This window comes from Mastomys coucha, unplaced genomic scaffold (genome assembly GCF_008632895.1).
Source record: "Mastomys coucha isolate ucsf_1 unplaced genomic scaffold, UCSF_Mcou_1 pScaffold22, whole genome shotgun sequence".
Taxonomy (NCBI): Eukaryota; Metazoa; Chordata; class Mammalia; order Rodentia; family Muridae; genus Mastomys; species Mastomys coucha.
Window position 1 is genome coordinate 112895193 of NW_022196905.1, and position 9145 is coordinate 112904337.

Below are 9145 nucleotides of genomic sequence, written 5' to 3' on the forward strand. Positions count from 1 at the left end.
CAGGTCTCAGCTTTGCTCTGTGGGTAGTGAGAGTCATGACTCCATTTACTTTTTGTTTCCAATGGATTCTGACAGTGTCTTTAGAATGAGCTGAGGATGTGGCTCTGTGGCTCAGTCACACTAAGTAAAAGGCTATCCATCAGAAAAGCAAACCCTGTACAAATGTGCTAAATACTCACTTTAAATGTTTCAAATACCTTTTTAAATTTTTCCACCAGAGAAAGGCATCAAGTCTTTTGAAGGATGAATTATTTACCATCCATAGCAAAATATTTAACTGTGTTCAATGGTCAGTATATCCATCCGATCGTTATCTGGGGATGAAGTGGAAACTGTTAATACTTTCTAGGGTCTTCTGAGACTGGATGATACAGCCTAAGGAAAGTGTTTGGTATAGTGTGCCCGTAAATAACAGAACCCCAATTCACATCAGTTGTTACCTAAACAAGAATGGTGTCCTTATAACCTCACAGCGCAAAGAGGCTGCCAAATCTGAAAGTCCCACCATCACATCTTCCCTTCCTCCACCATCCTTTGCAGCCAGCTGTAGCTGAGAATCTAACAGGCAAGTCAAGGCCTCCAACATCCCTCTGAAGAAAGAATATTCAGTAAACCTCACTATCTAATAAAATATCCAAAAGACGCCAGGGGGGTTGAAACTCTTCAAACTGAAATGATTTTTCAAAGTTATTTTTTTATACCTAACTACAGCCAGGCTATCATGTCAACAGCCCGTTAATTCTTAAGAGTGAACAAAGCTTATCAAGTTTTGACAAGTCATCCAAGAATACCTGCTTACATAAATTATATGATAAGACACATTTTCCCTCGAGTTGGACTTTCTGCCGCAGGATTAGTGGAGAGGCAAAGGCAATTTCTGTGAGATATTGGAAGGCACCCCCCAGCTTTCCTAAGGGCATCTCTTAATCCTTTCGTACACAAATCATCCCCCTCTTTGAAGCACCTGCCCTTAGATAGACCTGCCACCTCCCATCTGCCCCATCACCCCTCAGAGGTTTTGCCTGGGATTACAACCTTCTCTGGCAACATTTCCATCCACTTCTGAAATGCTACCTCCTCTGTGAGATCCTCACTGAAACCCATTTGCTCCGTGTTTGCATGATGCAATCGGATGCCCATGGCATCTGGCAGTCTGTAGGGAAGAGTCCTACTAAGGCATAGGTATCCTGCTGGGTGGTTCTAACATTCCCTGCAGTGGAGATGTTCATGTGTAATGGGTTCATAGCTAACTACTGGCATATTTTTGAGGACAGTGGCTTTCACAGATAATGAGTTCTCAATGAGTGAGAACCTGTTGTATGTCAGAAACATGGTCTCCACAAAACAGGTGTTGATGACACTTCGGGGGGTAGAGCTTTGCACAGGAAGTAATTACAAGTGCATGTGCATACTCATATATGGAAAATCGTGATATGTGTGAGTATGCAAGCAAGTGGATGCCAAAAGTCTCCTTCATGCTGCAACATGAAGTCCCTCAACAGAGGCTAGCACCTCACCCTTGGACTTCCCATATTCCAGAATCAGGAACCTTCCATTACAAACTGCCCAGATTCAGGCAGCAGAAACAAAACTCTGTTTCTAATTCTTAATGACTATCATCCACTGTCTCCCACGGAGTTCCTCTTGGCGTGACACAGAGTCTTTGCCATGAAACAATAGTTGTTATTGTTGTTTACTAACCCTCCAGGATCTGAAGTCCTCACATTTTCTTTTTAATGTTTCACATGACTTGATAAAACCATGCTGATGTCAAAAACTGGGAAAATATTACTAATAGCCATTCTTAGCCATCAAACAGCACTGAGCACTAAACTGGAATATGTATGTGCAGAATTTCCATTATGTGAGAATCTATCAGCTACCATGGTAACAATGTTGTGAACAGAAGTAAAAATCCATTTGAATGTCAAAATATTCATAATTAATTGGTCATTTATTAAATTAATATCCAACCTCATACCCCATACAACCAACTCTTGTGGTTACCTGGAACAAATCACTTCACCTCTCTTGTCCTCAGTGGCAATATGGAAAAAAGACAAAATTATTTCAAATTGGGCATTCAAATATTGGTGGGAGAATCTTTTCAATCAGTAATTTGGAAAGTTACCTTCAAGTACAACCACAAAACATCCTCTAACATCTGCTTTTCCTCATTGACAGAATGATTGCATTTTAGCTGGGCTGCCCATTGTAAGACTCTCTTGCAGCTAGGTGAGACTATGAGATAAACTTCTGGCCGATGAGTCAGAATTTTTTTTTTTTTTGTAACTTCCAGTTCATATTCTCAGAATGAAGGGAATTGTCTCTCCCACTGTTGTTTTACTTTTTCTATTGATGGAATATACATTTGGTGGTGAAGTACCTAGAAAGATGTCAAAGGCAAAAATACTATAAAGATGATGGAGAGGAAAAATGGAATTCCAAGCCCATGAGAACTCCAAGATCCAAAACTACCACCCAGTACAATCCCTGCCATGTAATGAAAGGATCACACACCTGCTTACGCTATGGTTATCTGGGATTGCTCCTCCAGTAACTGAACCACATCCTATCTCCAAGACAGTCGAAGTCTCATCTTATCTTACACAGTCCACATTTTCATTGGGCAAAAACCCTAAGCAAAACAAAGATATAGAAGGCTTGAGCAAGGCGTGGCTAAGACCTGGCTTCTGTAGACCCGTGGCCTCTCTGTCATTCCAGATCTACAACTTCCAGGAAATGGAAAGTCATTAGTCCATCTAAGCCTTGGATTGGAAATCTACATACTGAGAAAAATAGGCTCAAGCTAAGGTCAATAAAACACAAGAGACAGTCACATATCTCAAGTGCTTGATAAGCAGTGATTATTATCATTTCAGAGAAATAACAAGGCAGGGGCTGGAAGACCAGCCCCCTTCCACTGAATAAGCTGGAGTCCTAAAACTGAGGAGATATTATTGGAAACTCATTCCTCCCACTTTTGCCTTATCTGCTGTCAATTTCCTTCCAAAATGTGAATTATTTTCCCTTTTAGGAAGTTCTCCAAACCTTAGAAGATAAAACAAAATGAGAGAGAGAGAGAGAGAGAGAGAGAGAGAGAGAGAGAGAGAGAGAGAGAGAGAGAGAGAGGTCACCATTCCTCTTTAGAGCCCAGGAGGGTTTGGGAAGAGGGCTGTCTTTTCAGGGCCCCTTACCTTGCTTGCTCATCACTGACTGTGGCAAGCTTCAAGGGGTTCTACCTGATGCTGATCCATTTATTATACAAGATTCTATTATACAAGATTTTACAAACTGTTTACAGGTGTTTGTTTGTGTGGTCAATCCACTGGTTGGTTCAGGGTTTGTTTGTTTATTTGTTTGTTTTTTTAGGGGGTCTCACTATGAAGCTCTAACTCACCTGTAACTTATTCCAATAGACTTTGAGGCTGGCCTCAAACTCACAGAGCTCCACCTGCCTCTGCCTCCCTTGTGCTGGGATCAAAAGTGTGGGATCCACTCCTTCCTCTGTTTAACCTTTAAATATGCCAAGACAATGAGTTGAACACATAAGATGAAACAGTGCAAGGCAGGAACCAGGAGCATGGGCAGATCCAGGTAGCAAGAAGCATGACATCAATCATATCTCCAGGATACATACATTCAGCACCTCTCTGTGCATCACCCTTGCTAGGAGGTACTCACATGCTCTGGACCCTCTTACCGCTGAGTTCTCTTCCAAATCACAAGATTCTACTTTTCCCAGGTGTCTGTGCTTTCTGGCTTCCTACAGGCTCAGCCAATAGGAGGCAGAGATTAAAGATGAAGGAGGGAAGGGAGGGAGGAAGGAAGGAAGAAAGGAAGGAGAAAGAGAGAGGGGGAGGGAGGGAAGGAGGAAGGAAGGAAGAGGATTGAGGTCCTCCTCGATCAGCCCACTTACTGGCAATAACTATTGGAGAGTCCAGTGTGTTTCTGATGATGAAGGTTCCTTTTTGTCCCTTCCCCCAACCCCTAGGCAGTATCCTAATAATGCTCATGTGAGTGGCCTGAGTACTCACTGTGTTCTCTCTTAGCTCCCCCATCTCTGTGGATTCAGTCTCCCTCATTGGCTTCTTTCTGTTTGAAGAATCCTAAGTGACATTTGTTTTCTGTCCAGACCTTGACAGATAGAAGATGGCAACTCAGTATCAAACATTGTCTTGTGTGTACAAGAGAGATTCAAGGTGGAGATCTTTGTGCCTGTAAATACCCAGAACAAGAAAAGAATGCTACAGATACATAAGACCTCTGTTCCTCTGAGGAGCTGGAAGTCTGGACACACCCCCAATGAACTGCTTGCTTCTTCTGCCAACACTCTTCAACCCCATGAAAGCCTTTGTCCTTCACAGCTCTGCTTCAGTTGTAGTTCCCTGGGGTGATGAACCTCAAACCCTCAGGCCTTTGCCTCAAACTTGGCAGTCTTCTAGATCAGCAGTTCTCAACCAGGGGTTCAAAGGACCCTTTCACAGGTTCCAATATCAGATATCCTTCCCATTAGATATTTACATTACAATTCATAACAGTAGCAAAATTAGAGTTAAGAAGTAGCAACAAAATAATTTTATGATTGGGAGTCACCACAACATGAGGAACTGTCTTAAACTGTTGTAGCATTAGGAAGTTTGGGAACCACTGTTCTAGAGACTTCTACTTATAGGACACCAATCTGGCTCAGAGCAGAATGGGTGAGGGTGGGAAGAGGAAGAGGGTGGGGAGATGTGAACATTTATTTACATCAAAACAGCCTTGAGAGCGCTGAGAGTTCGGGATGTTTGTAACTATCTGTTTGGCCCCTGAGAACTGTCTCTCATGGAAACAATGAATCAACCAAGCTTCTTGAGTTTATGCCTCTTACAGAGACACATTCTGGGGTCTGATACATTGTTGTTTTGTTAGAGAGAATGGGGCAGGGGAGGGAGAAGAGGCAGCAATGAGTCACTAAGAGCTGGTCTCCAAGTTTAGAATGATGAGTTTTTGTCAAAAAGAGTTAAATCTAGAAATGAGAGGAGGTGTGACACTGGATTGCTCCTGGAAGCTGGGGTGCCCTCTTCACTTGCCCTTCTCAATCCCACCGGCATCTCAGGGCCACTCTATCAAGTTGCTAAGAAATGTTAAGGGGTGAAATGGATGTGACTCCACCCAGTCCATTGGTGTCAGCACAGCTCATCAGTGGACCACACACTAAATATCAGGTGACACGTTTATCTCTTAGGATTGATGGTTATAGATCCAGCTCTAGATTCAGTAAGGTGTCTCCTCCCACCCCCAACTGTGATGATTGCATGTCAAGAGTAGGAAGCTGGTCCCGTCCAGATAGAGCATTTCCTCTACAAGACTAAACACACATCTGAGGATTCCTTGGACATTATTTGACTTTCCAGAGAATCCTGTGGTTTTCTGAGGTCTTGTGAAGGAACCAGAAGGAATGGCAAATGACGAAGACAGGCTTTGCTGCTTGCTAGAATCTTAATCACTACACTATTGTGGATATAAGATTTCTTTTCCTTTGTTTCTTCTCTCTTTTACCCATTGCTTCCGTGACAACATTTGAACAAGAATCTCAGATTTCAAACAAACAAGGCAAAGTTTATTGAAACATTGAATGATGAATTCAACGCAAACTCATTGCTTTGAATTTAAATAGCAACACCCACAAGATTGGTCCCATCAGCACCCATGTGGGAAGCAGAAGGGGATCTTGGGGTGCCACAGCTCCATGAGGGTTTGTAATCAGTTAATGGTTGATATGAGAGAGAGACAGAGACACAGAGACAGAGGGAGAAAGAGAGAGAGAATATTGTCTTCAGTGGTATGCTCATGTCACCACACTCTATAAACAACCCTAATGAAACACATTCAGATAACAGACAGACAGACAGACAGACAGACACACACACACACACACACACACACACACACACACACACACACGCTGGCAGTCAAAGGCAAACCAGCTTGGAAGAGGAAGACAATTCCTGAGAGCTCGAGGAGAAAACAGGATGACACAGAGTGAAGGTATGAAGAAGGTCAAAATACTTTATGTGCATCATGTGCATGTATAAAACTCTCATACTGAAACTCGTTATTATGGATAGTTATGGATAAGAATCATTAACTAAAGAAAACATGGCAGCAACCAAGAAGAATCATTGATTTCTAGACCTGATGATAACTTTGACATTCAGTCTCTTTGGCCCACAGACCCTATGACAGATTTACCACACTCTATGTGCATGGACAAGGATCCTCCCTTAGTTTCCTACATGGCCTGTGCCAAAGTGTATCCCTAATGAGGCTTGTCTCACATTGGATTCCACAGACTAATCCATGGTTCAAAAGAGTTAGCAGACATGTGGCCTCCTGGGACTTTCTCGGGAAGAGCAAATTGAAGTGCACACAAGCCTGTAATACACTCTGGGAGAACCTGCAGTTAAGGAGAGCCATTCTTCTGGTTTGCCGTTTTCCCTCAGTTGTTTCCATAACATCTTCGTCCATGAAAAGCCTTGTTTCCTGAAAGCCAATTAGCATCTTGTTCCCATCGCGCCTGGTTAGAGCACGGCCTCCTGGTAAATTCACTGGCTTATTCGATACAGATGGGGAGCCATTCTGCTGTGTCAGAAAGCATTTGGAGCAAGGAGGGCTGTTAATGAGTTACCAAGCCCCTTCTCAAGTTGAAGAATGATGGCCAAGCTTCACTAGCTCTGCTAAGAGACTGCATACGCCCCCCGACTGAAGTTGCCTAGTGAATGTGTGCGAATATCTCCAAACACATCGCTGGCTCCTCACCCGGGCCAGGCCGCCTCACATGCCTTATTATCGATATTTAAACAACTACAAAGGTGGACGTTGACCCCGAGCATCCTCCCAATCCTTCCCCGTGGTCCACTCGAGAGATGTTATCTGCAAGGAGTAAACAGGCTCGGCCCCAAAGCCTCGGCCACCCTGGTGTGATGTCAAACAGCTGCTCAACAGTCCTTGAAGCCAGCTCCCATCTCTCCCCCTGCTGAACTTACAGCATGTCCAGCTTCCTGGTGGGGCTTCCCTTTGAAGTCCAGAAGGGCCCTGTGCTGGGGATGTGTGGGAAGGGAAACTTGGATGCATCTCTCCTGGAGCCATCTTTTCCATGGGAACAGAACCTTTCCAGAAGAGAGGAACTAGCTCGGAGCCTCAAATCATAAACGTGGGTAACCATAGTAACATGCATGGCACCCAGAAAGTATGTGCTGGCTTCCGATTTAGGATCACACTCGGTCTTGATCAAGGGCTAAAAACCAGTTAAGAACAGGGAAGCTGAGCTCCAGACAGACTAAGCTAAGTATGGGTCCAAGGCCATATGCAGAGGAAAGAGGTAGGTGTTCCATTTAACTCAAGACTGTTTCCTTAGCTCCTAAACCAGGCATAACACAGGCCACAAACATCTACTCTGAAGAGGCGGCCAGTGGTTACGGATGTCGTTTAGCTGGTAGGTTCTTGACAGCCACACAAAAGCCTGTCCCACCCCCCCCACCCCTCCCCAGCATAAACCTGGTATACTGATGATGCATGTCTGTAATCCCAGCATCCAGGTGGTGAAGGTGGAGGACCAAGCATTCACGGTCATCCTTACAAGCTTAAGATCAACCTGGATTGTATGAGCCTCACCGGTCCAATAAAAAAGGAAGTGGGAGAGGGGAAGAGAGAGAAAGTAAATAGTGTCAAGAAAGAGGTGAGGGGCTTTTGTATGTATGTCCGTTATCATCGTGTGGGGTCTCCCCTCACCCCTTGCAGGACCAGCCTTCGTTTGGCTCTCATATCTGATTGCCTCTCACACACACACTGAAATGAGAGGCACCGAGGCTTTTAGTCTCAGACCTGGAACTGATGACTTTGACAATAACTACCTCTTCCGGGGGTTGATTGGGTACCATCCCTGTGGCTCACTGCGACCCCTCTGCCTGGTATGTTAAAACACTCACTATGATCCTACCAAACCTTCTGCCCCATGCCTTGCCTGTGTTTCTCACTGACCCCTTCCTCACAGCCACCAGCTTCCCACTTTACAGATGGGGAAAGTGAGGTTCAGAGAGAAAAGATCCTATTGGCCTAAAATCTAGCAATAAGTCTGTGGACCAATACACTCATTGGTTTCTCAGTCTGTCTGAAAACAAACAAACAAAAGCCATTGTTTTCATCCTTAACATATCACCTCAAAAAATAGGGACTTAAAACAATAGCAAAACCAGGCATGAGCGTGTATGCACCTGCAGATCTAACACCATGGAAACTGAGGCAGGAGAATCCCAAGTTTGAAACCAGCTTGGACTACCTAATGAGTTCAAGCCAAGCTTGCTTGATATGCATGAGACTCTGGGCTCCATCCACGTTGGGACACTAACTAGATAAGAAAGTGTTTATAGGGACTGGAGAGACGGCGCAGTGGCTAAGAGCACTGACTGCTTCTGCAGAGGACTGGAGTCGGGTTCCCAGTGCACAACCACCTATAACTTCAGTAGCAGGAGACTTAATGCCCTTGGGTCTCCTCAGGCACCCACATGCCCAGTGGTGCCCATAAACTCATGCAGGTACACACATATAAACATACAATAAAAATAATGTTAAATTATTTAAGAAACTGCTTATTAATCCATTTGGAGAGGCAGTGGCTCAGGGGTGACTTAGCTGTGTTGAGGTTAAGAATGCTTTTGAGGGCTGGAGAGATGGCTCAGTGGTTAAGAGCACTGACTGCTCTTCTAGAGGTCCTGAGTTCAATTCCCAGCAACCACATGGTGGCTCACAACCATCTGTGATGGGATCTGACGCCCTCTTCTGGTTCTGGTGTGTCTGAAGACAGCATTGAGACACAATCAGAATGTCACCCATATTGATGATAGATCTTCTAGGCTGAAGGAATCTCTGCCTAGGCATGTCTTCCCCAAGCAAAAGGCTTTAGCTCCTCCCCTGCATAGACCTCTTCCAGGAGAAGCTTTGGAGTTCTCCCCATAAGATAGCCCCTGACCCAGCAGTGGAAAAAAAAAAAAGCAAGGAGAAGTCTTATGACCAAGCCTTAGGGTCACATGAATTTTACATCTGAAACATCCTAGTGGTTCCCTAGCTATCTAGTGAAGGAGGGAAACTTCACCAGGGGCAT

At 44.4% G+C, this 9145-nt stretch overlaps 2 long non-coding RNA genes across 4 annotated transcripts; one reads left to right on the forward strand and one right to left on the reverse strand.

Annotated features, from left to right (window-relative positions):
* Positions 1 to 252: 252 nt before the first annotated feature.
* Positions 253 to 4212, reverse strand: LOC116068301. 3 transcript variants are annotated; one of them, XR_004109536.1, is made up of 7 exons: positions 4038 to 4212; positions 3685 to 3766; positions 3401 to 3516; positions 2521 to 2638; positions 2132 to 2386; positions 2008 to 2036; positions 253 to 314 (listed from the first exon to the last, which is right to left on the reverse strand). It is a non-coding gene; the product is annotated as an uncharacterized LOC116068301 (long non-coding RNA). The 3 variants fall into 3 exon arrangements; XR_004109535.1 differs by lacking the exon at positions 253 to 314 and having other exon boundaries at positions 1936 to 2036; XR_004109537.1 differs by lacking the exons at positions 253 to 314; positions 3401 to 3516; positions 3685 to 3766 and having other exon boundaries at positions 1936 to 2036.
* A 3080-nt stretch (positions 4213 to 7292) lies between these two features.
* Positions 7293 to 7722, forward strand: LOC116068303. The gene is made up of 2 exons (XR_004109539.1): positions 7293 to 7480; positions 7577 to 7722. It is a non-coding gene; the product is annotated as an uncharacterized LOC116068303 (long non-coding RNA).
* Positions 7723 to 9145: the final 1423 nt, after the last annotated feature.